Raw genomic sequence first — 14,316 nt, 5'->3', positions numbered from 1 at the left:
ATTACATGCAGATTAGTAACAGTACATCAAGGATCAGGTTAGTGAGTTAGTGAACTGGGTGTCATCACAAATTACTGTTAAGGTTGGATTTGAATAAAGTCTTTTTGACTTGAAGTCTAGTAAGCATTGTTCCATTATCCTATTCCCCCTATCTGTTACATTATCTATAAATATGTATATATAGTTAAATGTATGTACACAAATAAGTCAAGTTACCAAGAAATAAAAATATATCACTGGTACTTGATTTTGGTTATAAAAAAAAATACATGCTAAGCCAAAATCCTCGAGATAATTTGAAGGTATCAGTTAAAATTCCTTTAGTAACATAACTATTACTTGTTCATATTATATGAAGTAATAAAAGCTAGGTATCATTATTCTTTTTCCTGAGACTATTGAAGCATTTGGAGGCTACAGGATCTATTCAAGGTCAGTATTAACTGAAGCTGTATAGAAGTTAGACAAAAAAAGTTTAAGATACAAGAAAAAATGATTTAAATTGAACTAATGCCAGTTTATAATCACTATAGTTTAAACTACATAAAATCATTTATTTTTCAGAGGAATGTGGACCACACATACAAAACCAAGGTTTTTTTCTTATAGTAAAACAGTGCTAGAGGAAATGGCATCGAAACAAGAGTGAGAATAACAAAACAAATGTTAATTATACTATTTATATAACTTCCCAACAAATAGAAATTTATAGCTATATCTTAAAAAATTATGTTTAGGGACTGTTACTGCTACTTTTGGTTTAAATCTAATGTCATTATAAAGCAGATATCAGTGTTAGCACTTATCAACATCATTCCTTTCAAAGAATCTCAATTAATTCATCAACAAGCAAGTATTAAGTATTAAGTGCTATGGTAGGTATTAGGGATACAATCTTAATCTCAAGAAGTTTATATTCTATAGGGAAATACTATACATATATATGTATATTTAAATACTAAATAAACAGAATGTGTAGAGGGTAAGGAATTTAAAAGTATTTGCAACTAGAAAGCTCCTTAAAAAATTCAAATAGGAAATAGCAGTGGGGCTAAACTTTGAAGGCATCTGGGGATTCTAGAAGGAGATGAGTAGGAGTATATTTCAGGCATGAGGTATACCTAGGCAAATGCAGAGATGGAGGTAGAATGTAATGAGAAATGCCAAACACAGAGAAGTTTGATTTGAATAAACAATTCATAAAGGGAGTTAATGTGTAAGTTTAGAAATAGTCTACAAAGGTAGGTTAGACACAGGTTGAAATAAAGGAAGCAGCAAGTAACAAACATTAATTAAGTGTCTACTATGTGCCAAGCACTTAATTAAGTACTAGAGAGCTTTATGGCTTTAAATGTCAAAAAGGAATTTGTATATGGTCTTAGAGGCTTAGAGGAAGGCACTGGACATGGTCAGATTTGTTCCTTGTCACATATTATTCTGGCAGCAGCATGGAGGGCAAATCATAAAGATGAGATACTTGAGATACAAAGTATACTGGAAATAAGATAAAGAAGCTATAGTTTTTGTCTTTTAGCTAAAATAATTATTAAAAATTTTTAGATAAAAATTGATGTCAAGAGGAAAGTGAATAAGATTGGTAAATTATAGAATGGAATGGATAACAGTTCTAGTCTTAATGTAAAAGTGTATTCCTTTAAATGATGGATGTTATGATAAATTCAAATGGCAGATATAACATACTTAAAATGTGATGAATAAATCAATAGGATCATATTCATTAAAGAATTCTTTTAAAAAGGAACTAAATACAAACTTGGAGAAATATGGTCTATAATATTTATAAATTAACATCAGAAATAGCATATCTGAATATCTGAGCCACATGATGTAACAAATGGAGGACTAGACATTTATCACAGTACTCACACTGAAAAAAAATTGCAAAAAAGGATGAGTTAGAAGTGTCACAATTATGGCTATTTCATAGGCCAAGAAAACAGGTAATGAAACTAAAATCCAGATGGGGTCAGATTATCTCCAAGCCCCTCCCTCTATAGTAATATAAATTAGGGATAGAGTAATTTCAGAGATTACCTATAAGAAGAGAAGGGAATTTGGATATAAGCCCTAGGAGAGGATTCTGAGGAGAGAAGGATTGTGGGAGTTTTACTGGCAATTAAAGGTCTTTACTGTTTGCCTGGATTTCCATCAAGCTGGAAGGAGGTTTTGCTCTGAGAGATTTTCTCTAGACAGTCAAAATTTAGTGGAGAAATTATTGACTTCTTGGTTGAGAATCTGCTTTGGAGAGAACTATTTTCCCTGGGTACAGAGATCATCTGCCAGTGATCCATTTGTCAGAAATCCTCTTTGGTCAAGGTAATACAAATATTGTTGTCTGTGACTTTGGTTTAGAAAGTACAGCCAACCTTCCCCCCTCACCCTCCCAGCTTTTCCTTTCCTCTTTGGTCAATCACTAGTGGGAAGATTAGGTTAGAGTCAGATAATTTTGGTTTTTTTTTAGAGAAGAGCAGGGAGCTGTAGGTAGGGCCCATAGAAGAGAAAGAAGACTCTCCTTTTTCAAGAGACACAGAAGTTGGGTGGAGCTTAGTTTTAAGTGTTAGGGTCTTACCTACCAGTTTTACTTACTCTTATTATAAATAAATTCTCTTTTCTTATAAGTCAAGGGGCTTGTGCTTTACGGGCCCTGGGGAGTTCCTAGTGGATTGTTTATCATCTCACATTCCTCTAGGATAGCTCCCTATTATACCTTTCCTGCCAGAGGTTATATGGGGTCGTAATCCAACACTGGTTCAAAATTAATTCTCCAACATCGTAGGAGGCTGAGACAGTTCTAAGGTCCAACAACTGGAAGCCTCCTCCATCAGAGGAGGAACCATAAAGTGAATGGCAGGGAAAAAGAGAAAAAAAGATTACTTTAAATCGCCACAAATCTCAGGAACAAGAAAATTTAGTTAAAAACCTATAACACAAAGAGAAAAATCAACAGTGAAGATACAGTAAGGGAATATGGCTACCAAGGACATTTGACCATAACATCTCTAAATAAATTTTAGAAAACAAAGAAACTTCATTCAACGCCTCTTGAAACATTGGATGCTGTAAAATACCCCAAAATTCACAGAACTATAACACAATGTTTCTGAATATATGAGAAAAATTATATAAAAGAATAATCAGATCTCTTAATAAGATCTTAGTATTTAAAAAATTAAAATTGCCTGCTAGTAAGCGTTCTAATTAATAGTGATTATGTTTCATAAGTGATGTTTCAGAAGAATACATTATTCTTCCCATTCTTTCTTTCTTTCTATCTATCTATCTATCTATCTATCTATCTATCTATCTATCTATCTATCTATCTATCTAGTAGGTACTTAATAATATCTTGCATGAACAACAAATGGGATAATGAAGAATCAGACATAACTGAAAACAACTCAATGACATCTATGTATCTATGTATCTATCTATCTATCTATCTATCTATCTATCTATCTATCTATCTACACTTAAAATTGTGGCTTGGCCAGCACTTTGTTATAATTAAATGAAATAACAAGAAAATATTTCACAATTTTCAAAGCATTGTCTTCATGATGCTATAGAAGTAACAGTTGAGACATGACTTCTGAAAGAACACTAGAAATAGACATTTATAAAAGAAAAATCAGAATCTTGACAAAAAGTGAAAAGGGAACAACAAATGGCAGAATTCATGGCCTTTATAACAATCAGAATTGGAAAACTTGAATCCAACTAAGTCTATTTCAAGAAACAAAAAGAAAAACGACTGATTAAAAATACAAATATATGTATGTGAAAGATAATATGAAAGAAGAGAAGGAAAAATCAGTAACATTAAAAAAGAATACAAGATCTCTATTTGTAAGCAACCACAATTCCAAAGGACTCATGATAAAACATACTATCTACCTACTCTAGATAGACAAATGAATGACTCAGAAAACTGAAGCATATGTTTCCCTCTTTTTTGGATATGCCTAATGTAGGGATTTATTTTGTGTGACTACATTATTTATAATGGATTTTGTTTTTCTTGCCTTCTCAATAGTTGGGGAAAGAGGAGGAGAGAAGAGAGAAAATGTGGAAGTGAAAAAGGAAAATTTAAAAAACAAAACAAAAATCTGTTAAATATGAAAGGATATGTTGCTAAATTTCTACTGTGGTATAAATATGCATGTAAATAACCAAACTACATTTTACCTCCTTCTTTCCTAAGGGAAAGTGTCAGACCAACTATTACCTTACAGAATCAAACCCAAAATGACTTACAAATACTCTCAAATTAAATAGATATTTTAAAATGCTATTAGGATCACCAAATATATTTTTGCAGAAAATAAAATCTTTCATTGTGTTTAGAGGAATGATAAAGGAATTACCAATAGCTATTTCCAGTGTCCTTCATTCAGAAGTCGGGTCTCTGTTGTTATTTCTACATAATCATGAAGAGAATGCCTGAAAATTTTGAAATATTTTCATGTGTTTTAATTTAATTATAACAAATGCTGGCCAGTCCCCAACTTTAAGTAAATATATACAACATGAAGCATTATCAAAACAAAAACCAGTCTTTCAAAATTTAGATAAAACTGATATCTTAAGACTGCCTGAATATCTCAATATGGGGGGCATTAAATATATTTCTGGAAGCACAAACACATTCTTCTGAAACATATTCACTGGTAACTAGAACAAATACTGGGAGGCAATTTTAATTTTTTAAAGTACTAAGATTATCATATTGATTGTCCAGTAGACAGTCTTTCAACAAAATTTTTTAATGTTGTAGTATGAATAAAACGCACAATTAACTATCGATGAAGCACTTTCTCCTGCAGAAGTCACAGTAATGGTTGAATGAATGGAAGGGGTATGAAGAAATCATAACTTGGTGATTTAAAAAAATAATTTTTTGGGAAACCTTTACTTTCTTTCTTTGAATTGATACTAAGTATCAGTTCTATGGTAGAAGAGTGGTAATGGCTAGAAAAGCAGTTAAATGATTTGCTCAGGGTCACATAGCTATGATGTATCTGAGGTCATATTTCAACACAGGACCTCCAGTTTCCAGGCCTGGCTCTTACCCACGGAACTACTTAGCTATTCCTTAAGGTGTTATGAAAAGTAGTGAAATGAGAGAAAACTGACACACTGTAGGAATTATAAAATATGCGAAGTCCTTTAGAAAATATGGAGAGATTTGATTTTTTTTGTTTGAAACATCATTGTTTCAACAATGATGACAAGAGAAAAAACTAAATAGAATCAGAGTGAAAAAACTGCCCACACATTACTGTAAAAGATGTGCATCTGGCTTATTAATGAATTATGAGGTTGGTCATGTGGTAAGTTTTTCAAAAAAGAAAAATAAGACATAAATCTTACAAATCTTTGTATAGCTGAATAAAAATATAGAAAATAAAATACTGCCAAGGAAAATCACTAGTAAAATCCTGTTAAAGGGAAATTTTAATACTCAATAGAAAACGCTTTCAAAACTCTTTGAATCTGCTGCTCTGTCTGGTTTCAACTCTATGGAACCAGCTATTCCAGGTATCCAACCCCACCTCCCCTTTTGGACTCTTTTTTGCATGTTGTCTTTCTCTTTAGACTATAAACTCAAATGGAGGGAAGTAACTGTCTTTTTCAAATTGTATCTCCAGGGCTTAGTACAATGCTTGGAACACTGTAGGCCCTTAGTAGTTTATTGAATTTGGGGAAAAGTTCTCAGGAAATGAACTTAATAGTTGCAGATACCAAAATATCTCAAACTATAAGAAATATATTCTTTTACTCAATAATAATAATAATAATAAAGGAAATTATATTCTCAATAAGAATATCTTTCAGATTCAACTGCAGAACTAAATATATTCAAGTCAATTTTTTCAGTACATTGTATCTGAAACACAAATTACATTTGTTATACATTCAATCTAGAATATTGTAGGATGGAGCATTAGGTAAAACTGGGTCTAGAGTCAAGAAGACCCAAGTTTAAAATTTGACCTCAAACTCTAAATAATTGAGTGACCCTAAAAATCCATTTATGTCTGCCTTAATGTCCTGATCTATAATATGGGAATAATAATAGCATCTACCTTTCAAGATTGTTGTAAGGATAAAGTTAGATAATTTTAAAGTTTTTTTTATTCCAAACTTTAAAGAGTTATTTAAATGCTTGTGTAATGATGGGGAGTAGGACAAATGAACCATTGGGGGAAATTGGAATGTAGGAATGACTGTTGGAAACTGAACAAGGACTTCAGGGAAATTCTACTGAGAAGCAGGGTCTTGGGGGTAGAGATGCAGAAGGGTGGGGAAGGAGGAGCTTTTTCTCTGGGCCATTTCAAGACACCTGTGGAGATTTCTGTCACTGAGAGAATTCCTAACATTGAGGATTCCTGTTTAAAACATCACTGGTTCCTGTCAAGAAACCTAATTTCTTCAAAGACATTCATTCCATGAACTATTAAGATACTGGACTCAAATTAACTGCAGCCTTTTCAGATCACAAGGCAATTAAAATATTGATCGGCAAGGGTACATGGAGACCCAAATCAAAAATTAATTGGAAATTAAATAACATGATACTCCAAAATCGGATAGTTAGAGAAGAAATCATAGAAACAATTAACAATTTCGTTGAAGAAAATGACAACGGCGAAACATCCTTTCAAACCTTATGGGATGCAGCCAAGGCAGTACTTAGAGGAAAATTCATATCCCTGCGTGCATATATTAACAAATTAGGGAGGACAGAGACCAAGGAATTGGAAATGCAAATCAAAAAACTTGAGAATGAACAAATTAAAAACCCCCAGAAGAAAACCATACTAGAGATCCTAAAAATTAAGGGAGAAATTAATAAAATAGAAAGTGACAGAACTATTGAGCTAATAAACAAGACTAGAAGCTGGTACTTTGAAAAAACAGACAAAATAGACAAAGTACTGGTTAATTTAATTAAAAAAAGGAAAGAAGAAAGGCAAATTAATAGCATCAAGGATGAAAAGGGGGATCTCACCTCAAATGAAGAGGAAATTAAGGTAATCATTAAAAACTACTTTGCCCAACTATATGGCAATAAATATACCAACCTAGGTGATATGGATGAATATTTACAAAAATATAAATTGCCTAGACTAACAGAAGAAGAAATAGTTTTCTTAAATAATCCCATATCAGAAATTGAAATCCATCAAGCCATCAAAGAACTGCCTAAGAAAAAATCCCCAGGGCCTGATGGATTCACCAGTGAATTCTATCAAACATTCAGAGAACAGTTAACCCCAATATTATACAAACTATTTGACATAATAAGCAAAGAGGGAGTCCTACCAAACTCCTTTTATGACACAAGCATGGTACTAATTCCAAAGCCAGGCAGGCCAAAAACAGAGAAAGAAAACTATAGGCCAATCTCCCTAATGAATATAGATGCAAAAATCTTAAATAGGATACTAGCAAAAAGACTCCAGCAAGTGATTAGAAGGGTCATCCACCATGATCAAGTAGGATTCATACCAGGGATGCAGGGCTGGTTCAACATTAGGAAAACTATACACATAATTGACCACATCAACAAGCAAACCAACAAGAATCACATGATTATCTCAATAGATGCAGAAAAAGCCTTTGATAAAATACAACACCCATTCCTACTAAAAACACTAGAAAGCATAGGAATAGAAGGGTCTTTCCTAAAAATAATAAACAGTATATATCTAAAACCATCAGCTAATATCATCTGCAATGGGGATAAACTAAATCCATTCCCATTAAGATCAGGAGTGAAACAAGGATGCCCATTATCACCTCTATTATTTGACATTGTATTAGAAACACTAGCAGTAGCAATTAGAGAAGAAAAAGAAATTGAAGGCATCAAAATAGGCAAGGAGGAGACCAAGTTATCACTCTTAGCAGATGACATGATGGTCTACTTAAAGAATCCTAGAGACTCAAGCAAAAAGCTAATTGAAATAATCAACAACTTTAGCAAAGTTGCAGGATACAAAATAAACCCACATAAGTCATCAGCATTTCTATATAATTCCAACACAGCTCAGCAGCAAGAACTAGAAAGAGAAATCCCATTCAAAATTACCCAAGACAAAATAAAATACTTAGGAATCTATCTCCCGAGACAAACACAGGATCTATATGAACACAACTACAAAACACTTTCCACACAACTAAAACTAGACTTGAACAATTGGAAGAACATTAACTGCTCATGGGTAGGACGAGCCAATATAATAAAAATGACCATCCTACCCAAACTCATCTATCTATTTAGTGCCATACCCATGGAACTTCCAAAAATTTTTTTTACTGATTTAGAAAAAAACATAACAAAGTTCATTTGGAAGAACAAAAGATCAAGGATATCCAGGGAATTAATGAAAAAAAAATACAAAGGAAGGGGGTCTTGCAGTCCCAGATCTCAGACTATATTATAAAGCAGCGGTCATCAAAACAATTTGGTACTGGCTAAGAGACAGAAAGGAGGATCAGTGGAATAGACTGGGGGCAAGCAACCTCAGCAAGACAGTATATGACAAACCCAAAGATCCCAGCTTTTGGGACAAAAATCCACTATTTCATAAAAACTGTTGGGAAAATTGGAGGACAGTGGGGGAAAGATTAGGCTTAGATCAACACCTCACACCCTACACCAAGATAAATTCAAAATGGATGAATGACTTGAACATAAAGAAGGAAACTATAAGAAAATTAGGCGAACACAGAATAGTATACATGTCAGACCTTTGGGAAGGGAAATACTTCAAAACCAAGCAAGAATTAGAAAGAATTACAAAATGCAAAATAAATAATCTGGATTACATCAAATTAAAAAGTTTTTGTACAAACAAAACCAATGTAACCAAAATCAGAAGGGTAGCAACAAATTGGGAAACAATCTTCATAAAAACCTCTGACAAGGGTTTAATTACTAAAATTTATAAAGAACTAAATCAATTGTACAAAAAATCAAGCCATTCTCCAATTGACAAATGGGCAAGGGACATGAACAGGCAATTCTCAGCCAAAGAAATCAAAACTATTAATAAGCACATGAAAAAGTGCTCTACATCTCTTATAATCAGAGAGATGCAAATCAAAACAACTCTGAGGTATCATCTCACACCTAGCAGATTGGCTAACATGACAGCTATGCAAAGTAATGAATGCTGGAGGGGATGTGGCAAAGTGGGGACATTAATTCATTGCTGGTGGAGTTGTGAATTGATCCAACCATTCTGGAGGGCAATTTGGAACTATGTCCAAAGGGCGATAAAAGACTGTCTGCCCTTTGATCCAGCCATAGCACTGCTGGGCTTGTACCACAAAGAGATAATGGACAAAAAGATTTGTACAAAAATATTCATAGCTGCGCTCTTTGTGGTGGCCAAAAATTGGAAAATGAGGGGATGCCCCTCAATTGGGGAATGGCTGAACAAATTGTGGTATATGTTGGCGATGGAATACTATTGTGCTAAAAGGAATAATAAAGTGGAGAAGTTCCATGGAGACTGGAACAACCTCCAGGAAGTAATGCAGAGCGAGAGAAGCAGAACCAGGAAAACATTGTACACAGAGACTGATACATTGTGGTACAATCGAAGGTGATGGACTTCTCCATTAGTATCAATGCAATCCCTGAACAATCTGCAGGGATCTAAAAAAAAAATACTACCCACAAGCAGAGGATAAACTGTGGGAGTAAAAACACCGCTGAAAAGCAACTGCTTGACTACAGGGTTGGAGGAGATAAGACTGAGGAGAGACTCTAAATGAACACTATAATGCAAACTCCAACAACAGGGAAATGGGTTCGAGTCAAGAACACATGTGACAACCAGTGGAATCATGCATCGGCTATGGGAGAGGGAAAGGCGGGGGGGGGGGGGGGGGGGGGGGGGAGGGGGGGAGGGGAGGGGAGGAAAAGAAAACGATCTTTGTTTCCAGTGAATAATGTATGAAAACGACCAAATAAAATAATATTAAAATTAAAAAAAAAAAAGATACTGGACTCAAATCAGTGAGTGGTGCTCTCCCCTTTTCCTACGTCTCCCCTGGCTATGAGAAAACCTTGTACTTCAATAATTAGTTTTATTTAGAAAGAGATTTAGGGCGACCCAGAACCCTTCTAAATTTTACCATTTGCCCCAATCAACAATTAAATCAAATAAGCAGTCAGATAGGGAATTCAATCTCATTTATTTACATCTAGAGAGTAGCCCATTGGCAGACTCCATCTTGTTACCAGTTTTCAAGAAGACAGGAGGGGGAGGCTCATAAGAGCCCCAAAGCAGCACATATCTGGACTGAGGTCCCTTATACCTCTCCTTGTAGAGAAGACTTCCCCGCCACCCTTGAGGGGCAGCACAGCCATCAAAGGGCAAGCCTTCACTGAGGGGAGATCTCCATTTTGTCTCCCTCAAGTAATTCAGGGACTCTGGGAGGGAGTAGTGAGGAAGCCATTTCATCAACCCTTTCCTCACTGTATTCAACCCTTATTTCTCTATCTAAGGAGTGAGTACCCCAAAAATTACAGTGGAGAATTTCCCAGAAGTCCTTGTTCAGTTAACAACTGTCATTCTTACATTCCAATTTCCTCCAATGGTTCTTTTGTCCTACTCCCCATTATTACACTATCTAATATTATTAGTACTATATTCCCTACTAAATAATATGGATTCACACATAAAGATTCTCAAAAATATTTGAATTAGTTGGTCTCTCTTTACAAGTAAAAAAAAAGGGGGGGCGGAGCTCTAGTTGGCTCAATAGATTGGGAGCCAGGCCTGAAGCCAGGAGATACTGGGCTCAAATTAGACCTTAGACACTTCCTAGATGTATGATCCTGGGTAAGTTATTTGACCCCAACTGCCTAGCTGTTACCATTCTTCTGCCTTGGAACCAATATTTAGGAGTGATTTTAAGAGAGAACAGAAGGGCTTTAATAAAAAAAATAAAAAAGAAACTTAGAAAAGAAAGTGAGACTATTAAAAATTGGAAAGAAATTTCTGTCAGTCAATTCATGCAATCGTAAATTTCTTGGATGTGTAGCAAAGGAAGTTGCAAAGGATTGATTGACAGCCCTCAAGCTAAGAATTCTATTAAGAGCTAGGCCAGAATTCTAATGGCTTAGAGAAAACAGTTTTTCAACTGACTCTCAGTCAGTCTGGAGTTTGGAGTTCAAGCCTGAAGGTGTGGATCTGGACTCTTCCTGGACAAACCCATCTATCAAGTTGCCTGTCTTATAATAACATCAAGCAAAGGTGAAGAAGAAGTTCCCCATTCATTCTGGTGGACAGAGAAGCTTTTTCTGGAGTTTCTAAGGACTCTGCAACTGGACCTCTGCTGCCTGACCAACTAAGGACTCTGTGTGAGAAATCTGGGCTTATTGTGTACACTTATCCTTAGTTTTAGTTTAGTTTAGTTTAGATAGGCTTAGAAAATAATTATAGTGGGTTAAGTATCTGGGGTTAATTAGTAAGCTGGTCCATTATCCTCTTCCCTTCCCCATCATTTCCTATTTGTTAATTTAACAGTGTTGTCAACTTGGAAATATAGAAATCCCCAGTTTATTTAGTTGGGAGGTAGAAATCTCAGGTTTTGACCTAGTCACAGGAGAGTTTTCCCCCCTGAGGGAAGGTACCACTTCCCCAGACAATAAACATCCACTTCAGGTGGGAGGTAGACCCCATCCAAAGTCAAGTAACTCTTTTGTCTCCAGAAGCCTTTTCCAGTATATCACACCCTCCTTTCCAGGATCCTACTCTGGACCTTCAGCTTGCCAGACTGATGCCTACCTACTGAGCCAAAGCTGAAATGGATGTTTACTGCCCAGCAAAGTCGGACCTTCCCTCAGGGGGAAAACTCTCCTGTGACAAGGTCAAAAACCTGGGGTTTCTACCTCCCAACTAAATACACTGGGGATTTCTAGATTTCCACATTGACAGTATGTTCTCCCTTTCCTAAAACTCTTTTCCCCTTAACCTAAAATCCTTATAACAGATGTAGGATTGAAAGGGAAAAATATTATATATTATACTTTTTTATTATACTAAAAATATTATACTCTTAAAACTATTACTGCATTTTGCTAGGTTACAAAATAATCAATATTCATCTAAGATCACACTAGATATACTTTAAAAAACACTACAAAACAGAACATCTTCAAGGATCTGTTCTAGAAAGAATATAATAGTAAGATCTTATGTAACTTAGCCTCCAATTTTACTTTCTTCTTGACTGCTTCAGATTCTTTCATCTTCAGCAATATGTATCTCTGTATATATTCATACCAAATTAAGGAATTTACTATCATGTTACAGGGAACCAAGTCTCTATCCAAAGAAAATTTCCAGCTTTCTCTATCCTGAGAAAATGTGAAAAATGCAAAAGCAGATATTCCTGGCGAGATCACTCAAAAAATTGTGATTAAGCACACATAATTAATTACAAATCGATAAAATTGAGATGAATAAATTTGGGGGAATTTTGTCCTACTTTTGGTGCTATCAATCCTGTTTCCCCTCCAAATAAAAGGATCCTAAGTAATTGAAACTGTAGTGGATCCTTAGATAAGGGATCATAATGATCTTTTATATGATAGGACTTAAAAAAAACATAATGCCTCCTTCCTTTTCACAAGTTTTGTTTGCTTTTAATAGTAAATTAAAAAAATATTTCTAAGAATTCAGCAGTTTACATAACCATTTGAAAAGAAGGAAGAAAATATTAAAAGCAAATGATTGCTAAATTTACAATCATTGTATGAAAAAACTATCTTTTAAATATGTCCAATAACATGATTATATAAGAAGTCAAGTGGAATTTATTAAGTACCTACTATGTTTTTCAGGCATTGAGCATTAAGGATACAAAGAATGGCAATAAACAGCCTCTGCTATGAAGAAGCTCAGAGCATAATTGAGGAGGCAATATGTATGCAGTTTTGCACAAAGAAGATGCACAAGGGATCATATTTAGGAGACAATCTCAGAGGGAAACCATTAAAGCTTCTTGGAGAAGGTGGGACATTTTCTGGGACAAAAAGGAAGGCAGGAAATAGAGGTGAGAAGGGAAAGAATGAGTCATAGTCAATTAAAACTTGAACTGGGAGATGGTCTTGTGAAAGGAAGAATAAAGATGGCAGCATTACTGGATAGATAACACAGTACATGGAGAGAAGTAAGGTATAAGAAGACTGGAAAGGCAAGAAGAGGCCAAGTTATAAAGGACTTTAAAAGACAAATACTGGATTGATCATTGAAAGGGGAAATAATTGGGTGCCACTTGAGTTTGCTGAAAAGGAGAGTATTACACTTACATTTTAGGAATACTAATTTGACAATTGAGTGCTGAATATATTAGAGTGGGGAGGGACTTGAGTCAGTGAAACCAACCAGTAGACTATTACAAAAGTCAATATGTAAGGTGATGGGGGCCTGGCAGCATGCTGTTGGCAGTGTCAGAGGAAATCAGGGGACATATGAGAAAAGGTACAAAGGGAGAAAAGACAGGACTTGATTTTACAAGTGGCTGAATATGGTGGGTGAGAGAGATAGAGTTGAAGATGACAGTGAAGATGACACCTTGACTAGGAAGATGGGAGTAACTTCAACCAGTAGGATAGACTGCAAATTAACTAGACTGGAAGGTCTTAGGTGGAAAGATGAGTTTGGCTTTGGATATGTTGACGTTAAGAAGTCAACAGGACATCTAGTTTTGAGATATCTAAAAAGAAGGTAGAGATGCAAGATGGGATGTTAAGAAAAAGGTAAAGAAAGATTTGAAAATCTAGATAATAAAGTGGGAGAGCTTATGAGGTCACACCAGGTGAAATATTATAGGGGGAGAAGAAGGAAAAGGAAAGAATCTCAATTAGAAGGTGTGACCTAGATAAAGATCCTTCAAAAAAAAAAAAAAACTTAAAAAGAATGGCCAAATAGGTAGGAGAAAGTAATGTCATAAAAACCTAGAATGAAGAGATCATCAAGGATAAGAAATTGATTGATAATGACAAATGCTGTGAGAGATCAGTAAGAGAAACGGCCATTAGATTTGGCAATTAAGAGATTATTAGTTAGGCAACCAAATAGTACCAGGGATAGAGTGCCAGGACTGGAGTCGGGAGGACCTGGGTTCAGATCTGGCTTCAGACATTTTCTAGCTATATAAACTGGGGAGAGTCGTTTGATCCTCATTCCCCAGACCTTGCAGATCTTTTTTCTTGGAACTTATACTAAAAGAGAAGGCTTTTTTTTTTTTTAAGATATCATCATTAAC

General features: G+C 35.0%; 1 protein-coding gene and 1 long non-coding RNA gene across 12 annotated transcripts in view; one reads left to right on the top strand and one right to left on the bottom strand.

The window, feature by feature from the left end:
* Window positions 1-14,316, bottom strand: part of MBD5 (methyl-CpG binding domain protein 5) — a 447,080-nt gene that overhangs the window by 369,845 nt on the left and 62,919 nt on the right. The window lies entirely within an intron of this gene.
* Window positions 11,162-13,282, top strand: LOC103100953 (uncharacterized). Its single transcript, XR_467470.3, has 2 exons — window positions 11,162-11,404; window positions 12,890-13,282. It is a non-coding gene; the product is annotated as an uncharacterized LOC103100953 (long non-coding RNA).

Source organism: Monodelphis domestica, chromosome 4 (genome assembly GCF_027887165.1).
Source record: "Monodelphis domestica isolate mMonDom1 chromosome 4, mMonDom1.pri, whole genome shotgun sequence".
Classification (NCBI taxonomy): domain Eukaryota; kingdom Metazoa; phylum Chordata; class Mammalia; order Didelphimorphia; family Didelphidae; genus Monodelphis; species Monodelphis domestica.
The sequence above is the reverse complement of the archived record's forward strand: the minus strand, read 5'-3'. Positions and strand labels throughout refer to the sequence as shown.